Source organism: Melopsittacus undulatus, chromosome 14 (genome assembly GCF_012275295.1).
Source record: "Melopsittacus undulatus isolate bMelUnd1 chromosome 14, bMelUnd1.mat.Z, whole genome shotgun sequence".
Lineage (NCBI taxonomy): Eukaryota > Metazoa > Chordata > Aves > Psittaciformes > Psittaculidae > Melopsittacus > Melopsittacus undulatus.
Window position 1 is genome coordinate 6700829 of NC_047540.1, and position 12325 is coordinate 6713153.

A 12325-nucleotide genomic window follows, 5' to 3' on the forward strand; every position below is an offset into this window, starting at 1 on the left:
AGGACCGGTTGGGTTGAGCCTGACCCAGGCAGCAGCTATTGCCCTCAGCTCTGCTCTGCAAACTCCTGCATATTAGGAACCTAGAGACTGGACAAAGTGTGATTTCTGGGAATGAAAACCAAAGGTTTGGAGCAATGCAAACAAACTCCATTGGAGATCCCTGTTGAGCACCCGCTGCCAGACCTTGCACACCAGAGTACAGCAATACCTGAAAGCCAGCTGGATGAGGGCTGATGATCAGAACTGATGCCACAGCAGACACCAGGCAGGAAGAAGGAGGAACACATATATCTCATCCAGCCAAGGGAAGCACAAACCTCATGCAGTGCTGACATTAGCTGATCAATATCCTGATTCTATCTCTAAATTAAGGAAACCATGCCCACTTTATGATGACCTGAGTCACAGACCTGGTACTTGTCCTGCAGCCAGATCCAGGCAAAGGCTATTTCACTGACGCTGGGTAGTGCAAAGAGCAGCAACATTCCTTGAGGATATTTCCAAGATTCTTCAAGCCTTTCAGTGAGACTCACCAGATTCCAGCAACAAACTGGAACAAACTCAGTGCCACCATGGCCAGGCCAAATCCTCCTCAGGATGGAAACATTCGGGTTTGCAGACTTGGCCTTTTGCAGGGTAGCAGCAATGGTGCTATCTGCTGCTCCCTGACAGGGGACAGGAGACCCTTCATCTGCCTGGAGCTACGCTCTGTCACCAGCATGCTGATGGCACAGCTTTGTTTCCACCTTTGGGGTTTAAGTCCACCCCTGTTAACCTGCGCATGTTCCAGCTTGGGTGGAAATGGGGACAGCCAGGGCTGGTCTGGGCTCACCGTGCTCTTGGTGCCACTGTCTGCACTCCTGGTCCTGCCTCAGTGTGCCTGGAGTCCACCTGGGAAGCCACGAGGTCCCTCGGGAAGCTGGGAAGCACTGGCAGAAAGGACAGAAATACAGGTTATCCTCGAACAAATTCACTGGCACTCCGAAAGGACAGCCCTGACTCTGGCTTTAAGTTATGCTCAGATTTGCTGCCATTGACCCAGGACCTCGTTTTCTTATTTGAGGATCTTAGTGCCATGGTGGAATGGGAAACTGCCAGGTGAGAAGCTTGTTCTCACATCCAGGTTTATTTCCTATGGCCGGTGCCATGCACCTGCCCACTGAGCACCTCCAGCCTCCAGGAACTACAGCACCTTGGCAAAATGCTCCCAGCAGAGAGCAGCCCCTTTGTGTCAGTGCCGTGGGGCCTGTCCACAGGTCTGTCTGCTTCATGGCACCACCAGCTGGAGTCTGGTCCCTTGGACACCTCCCAAAGCCAGATGAGGATGTCACTGACTCCCTATAGCTGGTCCCTCACAGTCTTCCCTGAGCCAGTTTATTCCCATCAAGGGAGGGTCTGGCCAACCCCAGCACACACACCCTGGTCCAGGCAGATGTGGGAAGCAGGGACAGGGACAGTGGCACTGCCAGGCATCACGGGGCCTCCAGCAGCTCCTTGGCTTGGCCTCTCCCATTCTCCTGGGTACTTCTGTCTCTTTTGTGCTCATGGATGCTCCATGGCGCCGGGGAGGCCTCCAGGCCGGGACGCCCAGACAATCCCTTTGAATGGGATTTCAGGGGTTTTAATTATTATTTTCTCTTCTTTTTTTCTTTTTTCATTTATACTCCACCCTCCAAGAGTATCTGGTGAGGGGGTGGGTTAGAAGAAAGAGACCAAGAGATACATTCTCTGTGCACAAACCCCTCCCACTTCCCCTCCACTCCCCTGTTAAATATACCTTGGAACAAAAGCCCTTTATGATGCTCTAAAAATAAAGCATGTAGCAGTCAAGGCAAACTGCAGAGTCTAAAAGGGAAGGCCAAATTTTGCTCACAGCTACACCCTCTCTAAGGCAACAGGGCTGCTCTTGTGTTTGGATTGTTAAACCCTCTTCAAACATCAAGGGACTGACTGTGATCGCCTGCATTTTGCTAGCGAGAGATCAGCAGCTCCATGGCTGAAGACAATGTCCCTCACCAGGTCCTCAAGCCTTGGACACCTTGTTGGGAGCAGACGGGTCTGTGTTGGGGAGAGCTGCCCAAGGTGCAGTGCAGGCCTGTCACTGTGCCACCCTCATGGTCCTGCTGCTCCCTCCACCAGCCCTGTGCAGTGTGACCTGGGATAAGTCATTTCACACTCCCTGCTCCCAGTCTGGCTTCTTTACTATATAACCTGTAAGAAACTTCAAAGCAAGGATTTAATCCCTTTAGGATACACAGCTTTTCCCACTGACAGCTGTCAAACATCCTTTCCAGCCATCCTGTGATGTGCCAGGAATTTCAGCTCTCTTTGGCCAAAGGTTATTAAAACACTTCCAACAATTAATAGGCAGTAAGAGGAAGCAGCCTGCAGCAGGTTGCAGCGAGCTGTGCTCCAAAGGGAGATGCAGCTGCTGCAGGGGCTCTTCCAGCCAAAATCAGAGCTTGTGTCATAGATGTCTGTGGAAAGCTTTGATACCCAGGCCTGACGCTTTCCCAGTGCAACTCCCTCTGCCTCCAGAGCCTTTTCCTTGGGAAGGCAGAACAAAAAAGCTCATCTGGAACTAACTTGGGCTGCAAGTCTTAGCGCGGCAGGACTGCCCTTCCACACTGTTTGTACAGCACACAGCACAACAGAGGCTACAGCTGGCTCTGTAGCACCATTGTCACAGCAATAACAAGGAAAAGGATCTGGCCTTGAAGCGAGGGAAGCAGATAAAGCCCTCACTGCCCCTGCCCCAGCTGATGGTTGCTGGTTTGGTGAAGTCTCCTGTCTGCTGGAGTCTGGGGAGCTGCTGGGCTCTGCCTGATTCTGGTACCACCAAAACCAGCTCAGTCCAATGCTTGAATGGCTTCAATAGAGCCAGGCCAGTTTGTTCTTATCTGTTGTAGCCCAGGGGGCTATAGGAAAATTCCCACTGTCTTTATCTAGTTCTACTAGCTTTTACAGGGTGAGGGGTTTTGAACTGACCCACCGCCAGTCTGCGGGGCAGCCACCCCATTGCAAACAAACATGACCCACCACCTCCACCAGCTTCTCTCTGGGGAGAAGCAGCTTCACTTTCTCTCTGCCTGCCCCGACCTGAGCTTATCCAGTGCTCACACTCTGGGGCTGACCTCCAGCACATGCCTTTAGCTGACAGCTGTCAATCCAAACCCAGCCACAGGAACCCCACAGCGGGAACGGACCTGCCGGTTTAGCCTGCAGAGGTCACAAGGATTTTCTTTCCAGCCAAATCTGCTGCCCAGGCTTCCTCTGATATTCAGCCACAAATATGTACAGGAAGGAGTCAGGGGAAGCTGGATCCTCTGTAAAAGGGATTTCAGATTGCTCCAAGTGAACTCTGTCTTCTAACCCCAGCACCCTGCAGTGAGCAGCACATGCTGCAGCTCTTCAGCCATCCCCAGCTCACAGACTTCCCTCCCATCGCCTGTCTCACACCTGCAACTCAAACCACAAAAGCAAGTTTTCTTCCTGCAAAACCCGCGGAGCTGAATCCCTGCAGTGGTCACCGGGGCAGGAGGTGCTGCTGGTAACACCAGCAGCAGCACAAGGACAAGCGCTGGGCTGAGCCCGCAGTTACCGCAGTGCTGCGGTTCCTCACCAGGAGAAACTTGGTTTTAACCATGCAAACAGTTTGTAAAATGGCCCAGATGCAAAGCATCAGGGATTGCTCCCAACCACTTCCCCCAGTGCTGCAGCCTGATCAAAGCTGCCTCCCCCAGGAAGTTATCTGATGTCAGCCTGTGATGCTGCAGCAGCGATGAGTTTGGTCTCAGGTACCTCACTTGACTCCACTCAGCCCTTCTTGAGCAGAGATATGGAAATGGCATGGGCAGAGGCGTCCCAAGCTGCTCAGAATGAATTACCCATATCAGCCAGCGGGCTGGATCCCAGCAGCAGAGACTGGGCTCGGATTCAGACTCCAGCTGAAGCACGAGGCGTGCTCGGATCCTGGTGTCTGCTCCCAGTTGCAGAGATGCCAGTTCTGATTTGAATCTAAGTATGGCACAGAAACGGGATTTAATTCAGTAAATTCCCAAGTAGCAAACACAAAAGGGAATAGGAATAAGAACCAGTCTGTCCTGGTGGATTGTAATGAATCTGCTCAGAGAGCCCTGGAAGCCATCTTTACGTGACAGTGTAGTTTTTGTGGCTGTTTCAGGCCAGAGGTATTTATCTGTGCACAACATCTGGAACTCATAACACCTCTGGTTTGCCAGCCTGCATGGTTTCATCACAAATCTGCTGATACTCACTGTTATTAGCTTATTTTGGTGCCTTGCTAAAGCCTGACTTCCTGCAATCACGCCATCATGTGAAAGTTTTCTTTACATAAGAACCTCTGTTCTTCATGATTGTTGCAAAATGCCTCAGAACCCAGTTTCCAAAGGCTGGGGAATGGAGACACAGAGGAAAATACCTCCCTCACACACCCTGCAAAGTGAGGCAATTTTAGAGCCAGTCCCATCTACCAGGGACCTGGCTTGTGGGTTCTAAGCCAGCCCTGTTTTGGCAGGACCAGGCCTCTCGACAGCTTGGTGCTGAGGTTGTTCACCACTGGAATCATCAAAGCACCCTGCAGATGTCAATTTTTTCTCACTTCTGCTCTATCCCTGCCACTGCCCACCTGAACCATGATAGGATCCTGCTACAGGGGTGTTTGGGGAGGCGAGAATGGGCTCAGCTGTTTGGCAGGAGCCAACTTTCCCACAGCAGCTTGAGAAGGCAGCTGTTGGACCTGCTCATTTCTAGAGCAGAGGAAGAAGTTGGCTCCCCAGTCTTGATTTGACTCTAAAATTGTCCCTGGAGTTGGGATTCTGTGCTTAGATCCCAGCCCTGCTTTGGAGACACCTTCTGCTCCCGGCACATTCAAATGAAAAGGCAAAGGCAGCGGGAGGGGGAAGCAGCAAGGCTGGGCAGGGGCTTGGGGCATCCACTGTGGGAACTGAATCTCATCTCCACCAGCAGACTGGAATCTCCTGCCCAAGGCCTCTGTGTCCCATCGTGCAGGGAGACAGTGCTGAGGAGCTGCTGCTCTGAGCTCCAGCTCTCAGCTCTGTCCAGGCAAAGGGATTTCCCTTCAAGTATCTCCTCCAACAGGCCCAGGGCTCTGCTCCGAGCTCCCTGTGCCAGGGCTATGAGCAGGCACATGGTGGCTTGGAGGAGCCCTGAATCTCCACCATCAGAGTCTCTCCCAAACATCCTCCCCATGGCTCTGAGGTCTAGGAGAGAAACGATACCCATCTGCTCCACCCTCCGGTAGTGGGCAAGCTCTCCTTGCTCCCCAGCTGGCACTTGTCTATCAGATTTGACACCAAATAAAGGCCCACTTAATTGTGACTCACTCATGCTGCTCACCTTCCCTGGTCAGGCCACAGTCCAACATCTACAGTGAAAAATCTTGCCATCTTCAATGAAACCTAATCCAAACCATATGAGTGCATCACCTGCCCAGATAACGAACCAAACCGATCCTTGTAAGAACTGATGTGATTGTGTCTGGATTGCCCAGCATCTGGGTCACATGTATGGGTCACATGTATGGATCCTGGAACCTTCCTGCACTGCAGATCCAGCAGATAAATTCACTTTCCTCAGCCACTGTAGGGCTGGGACTCCCTTCCTGGGGACTGCTTGTTGGTGGGGGATTAACAGAGAGTTCACTGCAAGGTACCACTTATCCCATGGAGACACATAGGGAGATGCACCAAGATCATCTTGAGTGGCACTCAGCACCTAAGGGCTGCGGGCCCTGCAGGGCTTGGGGATTTTCCTCCCCCTTGGAAAATGCCTCCTGCAAGAAGCACATGCCTGTTACAAAACAAACCCTTTATTTTGCTTTGTTAAATCAATCATCTCCTACTACAAGACCTGAGAAGCAGCCATCCTTCTAAGCTTCTGCTTTCCTGTTTTCCCCACAAGTCCTGGGCTCCAAGGGCTCAGCAGGCCCCTCAAGAAGGGTAGGTCCTGATTATCTGCTGGCTCTGCACAGCACAGCATTCACATTCAGTCTGTAAGAGTGTAATTCTTCATCAAGGAATGTCAGGATATTGCAGCCTGATTTCTTACAAGCCAGCTCATCAAAGTAACTCATTGTAGGCCAGGTTGGACACAGGAGCTTGGAGCCAGCTGCTCCAGTGGAAGGTGTCCCTGCCCGTGGCAGGGGTTGGAACTGGATGAGCTTTAAGGTCCCTTCCAACCCAAACTATTCTGGGATTCTGTGATTCAAGGTGGTTCTGGTGCCATTGTGTGTCTCCAAGGCTCTGGAATGGCGAGCAGGAGGCCAAGTTCCACCCTGGGGCTCCCATGGGATTTGCAGCCGTGACCGTGGCGCAGGTAATTTTATGCAAGTCTTAGAAAAATTTGCCTACCTGAGTGTGGGCTCCCACGCAAACCACTGCTGGGGATGTGACTTATAGCCATGCATTCTGCCCAGCTTTGAACCGAGATCAAACAGACTGCACTGCACCAGCGTGCACCGTGTCTCTGCCGGAGCCGGAACTGGGACATGTGGCCAAAACCCAAGCACAGATGAGTGCTAAAGAGGCACAAAAAGGAAGCTACAATTTCATCTGAACCTGAAGGATTTATAACCCTGACAGCGAGGCCTTTTCCTGCAGCTCTACAGGAGCTCCAGCATTACTCACTGCCCGTGCAGCTGTGAACTCAGCTAGAATGAAATCCTTTCAGGATGAACTAGAAAGATCTGGTCTGAGCCCAGAAGCAGCCAGATTCCGAGCTCAGTGGAGAGGCAAAGCCGAAGGCTGCGCTCAGATGAAGGATGCCAGATGGTTGGAGGAAGCCTTGGTTTAGGAACTTAAACCTGGTTTATCCATTCTTGAATAAAAGGTCAGACAAACGAGCCATAAGGCTCCTGTCTGGCCTAACTGCCCCTCCAATGGTGTTCCTGCCCTTCAAGGTGCTCAGAAGTTAGGCAGGGGTAGGCTCACTCCTTGTCTTGGATCCACACTTGCCTTTAAATTCCAGCTGACGGGACTAACTGCACCAGACAACTTCATCACTCCCAACTACGCTTTGGAAGGAGCAGGAAGACCATACCCAACACTCCTAAAGAGCTCTTGCACCCAGCCACTTAACCCCACTGCAGGAGATGATCTCTGGGGAGCCCAGCCGGCTGCCAGAGCCAGCACTGAACCCTGACTGCAGACATGAGCCTTCCCAAGGGAGATTCCGGATCGTGGAGTGTTCTCTTCTTCCTCACAAGGGAAAGCTGCCCTGTGCAGGCTGGCATTGCCTGGCAGCATGCAGCAAAGGGGTTGGGAAACACTCCCCCTTGACCCGAGCGTGACACTTGGCTGACATTGCTGCAGAGCCCATCCCTGCCATATCAGATCCTTCCTCCCTGTGATCTCCCGTGTCCTGGAGACCCCAGGCAGCTCCCCTGGCTAACAGCACCCGGATTGAATTCTGGCCATTTGTTGCCTGAGGTCAAGCTGTAAAACGAACAATCCAAAGCTGCGCCGAAAGGCAGATGTTCCATTAGAGAAAGCCTGGGTGAGCACCTTGCCTTTAATAACTGCAGGGATGTTGAGAAGCAAATAAATTACATGATGAAAGTTTACCAGGCTGCAGAACCCAGATATGTAATAAGCAAGACTGGCACCAAGACTGAAATTTTGCCCCCTGGGCTTGGCATTTTGTCTGATTGCCTTCCCAGATGGAAGGTATCCGGAGCTTCCGGTCCTGCCGACTACCTGGCAGGAAGGTATTTCTCAACAACAACGTGGGGAATCCTCCTGGGAAGGCTGGAATTGGAGAGCCAGCACTCACTGGCAGTCAGGGAACTAGGGGCAGGTTTTCCCCAGGAAAGAGTGGCCACAGCTCCTCTCCAGCCTTGTGGCCTTCAAGTGGACATAAATGATAGGGGAACTTTCACTGTGCTCACTCTGCAAACAGCTTCCCTCCATCACCCTGTATCCATCACCCCCATGGCCTGTACCAGGCTCCCCCCAGAACAGCCCAGTCCACACTCCTCCATTGCCTCACCCTGCACACACCAGGAGCACCCATGGCTCTGTGGACACCAGGCTCTTCCACCACAGCCCCACCTTTGTGGCCTGACCAACAGCTCTAATAAATCTTGCAAATACAGGTCCCCAACTACAAGAGGTTTATGGCTCCCTGATGGTTTGCTCAGTCCCACAGGCCATCACAGCTTGAAAGCAAGCACTCCTGTACACACACCCCACCACAGAGCCCTCCATCGGCAGACACTGCTGCTCCCACTGATGGAGATGTCTGCCCATGCCCAGCCCATGGCTGCCTGAGCAGGAGGACACCCATGTCTGTATCACACCTCTAAGAGCTTCCTTCCACCCTCTCACAGGCTGCTGCACGTCCCAGACAAACCACACACAGTTATTTTCAGTGGCAATTAAAGATGAGCTCCTGTTTCAAGGGCTGGACAATGAAATTGCAGGAAGAGCTGCCCGGACCCAGCAACAATTATGTCAATGAATACACTGCACTGAGAGATGCTGACGCTCATCCCAGCTCCAATTCACTTTTCATTCTCCTGGCCCAAAACCCTGCAGGAATAATATGGGGAGGTTGTAGGCACTGCATGGGGGTTTGGGAGCAGCACCTGGTTTGGGAATTATCAGCCCAGCAGGAGGAAAGTTTCTGGCTGGTCTCAGGGTATTTACATGTTTGACCCTGTCCAGTGGGACAATGGTGCCCTTTGTCAATCTGGCCCAAACCCTCAGCTCAGAGCCTGGTTTGACCTGACTCCTCCATGGCTCTATTATGATTTTTCAAAAGACCTCCCAAAAGGGTTAAATGACCTGACATTAGTGCTAATTTGGGGCTAACTTTCCTATTCAGCAAATAACAAAGCAATCGGTGTTTATCCAAGTCCCATAAAGAGACAGGGACCACACACAACCATACACAGACACAAGGACCCCAGCCCCTTCCTGGGAATTGCTATTTTGTGACAGGGAGGCAAAACCAAGAGAAGGCTGGTGGAAAAATCTTCACCCAGCCTATGCCCAAAGCAGGAGAGGCTGAATCAGGCACCAAAAATCAACCTGAGGCAGCTCCACTATCCCCAACAAGCCTCTGCAATGGAGCAGTGGCCATCCCTCCCCTTCCCTACGCAGCCTGAGTCACAGAGCCACAGAACACTTGGCTGCCTCATTCCTGAGCTGCTTTCCTTCTCCACAGGCTCCTGGTGAATTTAACTTACATTAATTTCATGTCAGTAAATCACCCTGAACAAGTAATGAATTAGATGTCTCACTAAGCCCGCTTCCTGGGAAAGGGTGGGTTCGGTGCAAGGGAATCTCATAGAATCATAGAATAGTTAGGGTTGGAAAGGACCTTAAGATCATCTAGTTCCAATCCCCCTGCCATGGTTTGTGTTGGAAAGGACCTTAAAGCTCCTCCAGCTCCAACCCCTGCCACGGGCAGGGACCCCTTCCACTGGAGCAGCTGCTCCAAGCCCCTGTGTCCAACCTGGCCTTGAGCACTGCCAGGGATGGGGCAGCCACAGCTTCTCTGGGCACCCTGTGCCAGTGCCTCAGCACCCTCACAGGGAACAGCTTCTGCCTAAGAGCTCAGCTCAGTCTCCATTCCCCTTGGCCTGTCCCTACAGGCCTTTGTCCAAAGCCCCTCTCCAGCTTTCTTGCCTCCCCTTTAGGCACTAGAAGACTCCTCTCTGAAGCCTTCTCCAAGCTCTGCTTGTGCTGCCATGGTGCAAGACCCAGCCAAGGGTTCACTCAGTGCATCCTCCCCTCATCAGAGGCCATGTATTTGTGTATTTGTGTATTTGCCCCCCTCCCACAGCAATTAAATAAGGTCAAAACAAAAAGAAAATAGAGGGAACACAAACATGTTATTGGCCAGGTGAGTAAACATCTCTGGCTCTTTTGCAACCGGTAATGATAGCACCAGGCGTGTGTGAACTTCCTGCACACGGTGCTGCAGCTCATCCTGACTTCACCAATGCAATTAGGGTGGCTTTTATGCAAGAGCTGAAATTCGCCCAGATTGATTTAACGAGTATAATTTCCTCTTTGGAACTGCTGGAAATTAATCATCCCTTCTCCAAGCTCTGTCTGGAATTCACTCCGTCAGCACAAGGCAGCTGGAATGGTGGCACCCAGAGAGAAGTGCATGCTGCCTGCACTGCTGTTGACTTTGGTCAAGTGTTTCCTATACTTAGAATGGGAAATATCCCAAATATGCAGTAAAGTCAATTCTCCCAGCACAGCATATAGCAACTTTTTCTCTGTTGACAACCATCATACAGACAATAAACCCAATTCTTCTCTGCCTTACGCTAGTTTTCATTGAGGCTACAGCACCAATTTAACTGGATTGGATCTAATGCACAGCAAGTGAAAGAGGCTAAAGAAACAAGCATGGAGTGACAGGACAAGGGGGAATGGTTTTAAACTGAAAGAGAGGATATTTAGATAACCCATTAGGAAGGAATTCTTTACTATGAGGGTGCTGAGGCGCTGGCACAGGGTGCCCGGAGGAGCTGTGGCTGCCCCATCCCTGGCAGTGCTCAAGGCCAGGTTGGACACAGGGGCTTGGAGCAGCTGCTCCAGTGGAAGGGGTCCCTGCCCGTGGCAGGGGTTGGAGCTGGAGGAGCTTTAAGGTCCCTTCCAACACAAACCAGGCTGGGATTCTGTGACTGAATATTTAAAGAGAAATTAAATAAATGCACCTAACCAGAAGCTGCATTTGCACATCACAATGCCAGGTTGTGCGTGCAGACCAGGGATGAGCCAGCCAATTCCCTGTTTTCAAGCTGCCTTCCCCATTTAGGGCTATAGGACCTGGAGAGCTGAGAGCAGGGAATGCCGCCAAGGACATGCCAGGCACAGAATTACTTGGACACCAAGAAATCTCTTCCTCTTACCTATCTCAAACACAATAAAGGGAGTCAGACAGAGCAAAACCAAGGACAAGCTCATGGCACATGGGGAGAAGCAGCTGAAGGAACAGAATGCTCTAGAAAGAAAACTGCTTTGCTTATTAAAACAATTACTAGGGCTTGAAAGGCAGCGCAGTGGAGTAGGTGTGAATGAACTGCCCTTCTCAAAACTGAGGTGTGGCTGCTCCGGAGGTTTTCCCAGCATTTTGATGCCTTTTGATGTAAACCACAGAAACTAAACTATATGAATTAAAATCAGAGCTCCTTAAAATTCACTAGTTCCAGGATTATTCTTGGGAGCTGACCCATCCCTGGAATACCCACAGGTGTACAGTCACAAAGGAACTCACATGAAAGCCTGAGCAATTCTTTGTTGACTTCATCCACCCTGGTGTTGACCCATTTTTAGCCATTTGTTGTTTTCCTCAGTTTTTGGATGTGAATCTTTATACATTTTCCATTCCTCTGTATAGAACCAGTTTAAACCAACTGACAATAAGTTTCCTTTTCCCAGTTACTGTCTGCAGACCCATGAGAAGTCATGAAATCCCCTTGGAGCCTGTGGTTGAAAAGGATCCCCATTCCTGTAGTACTTCTCCAGCACATCTCATACCCTTTGCTCAGCTGCTTGGGAAGAGCCAGGATTACTCCAGTGTGTTTTTCCTCTGGACAACAGCAGTTAGCTGTGTCCTGGAAGTGCTCCACAGGGATCATCTAATAAAAGCTTACACCATCCTTAGGAGATCCACCAACCCATTTGAGTTTATTGATAACTGGGAAAACAGACTCAAAGCTGCCCAAGAACACAGCGCAAGAGAGCAGCAGAGCCAAGATAACAGCAAGCACCACTGGTTCCTATCACCTTGTGTTCAGCTCCTGGTTGGGACTAGGAAAAATCCCTCCTGAAATCTTCTTTCTGCTAAGTTGCTGCCTCTCTTTGGAGCCAGGGCAACTGGGAATCAGTTACAATCTCTCCTCTTCGAAGACCTCCATCCAGTTTTGCAATGAACACAGAAGTAGCCACCAAGTGGGAGGGAAAGATAACCTCTGGGATGCAGAAAGGTGTGCAAAACCAGAGCAAAGTGCCCAGGATGACACAGGGATGTGTAGGAGATGGGATTACAGACAATCCTAATAAGGGAATTCCTGTCAAAAAGAAAAACCACAAACAAACCTGGGAGATTCTCAGAGCCAGGGAGAAAGGAGCAGGGAGAGGCTGGGTAAACCAGAGCAGGAAACTGCCACAGAAAAAGCTTTGAGCTTTAAAACTCTTCCCTTTTATCTAGAGAGCTTTGGGGTAAGAATGGAGTGAGAGGGAGTAGTAAGCATAGGAGCTAATTGCATGGAGCATCTCCATGGAGCTTTAGATTAAAGCCTCCAGCACCTCGGGGGGTGACG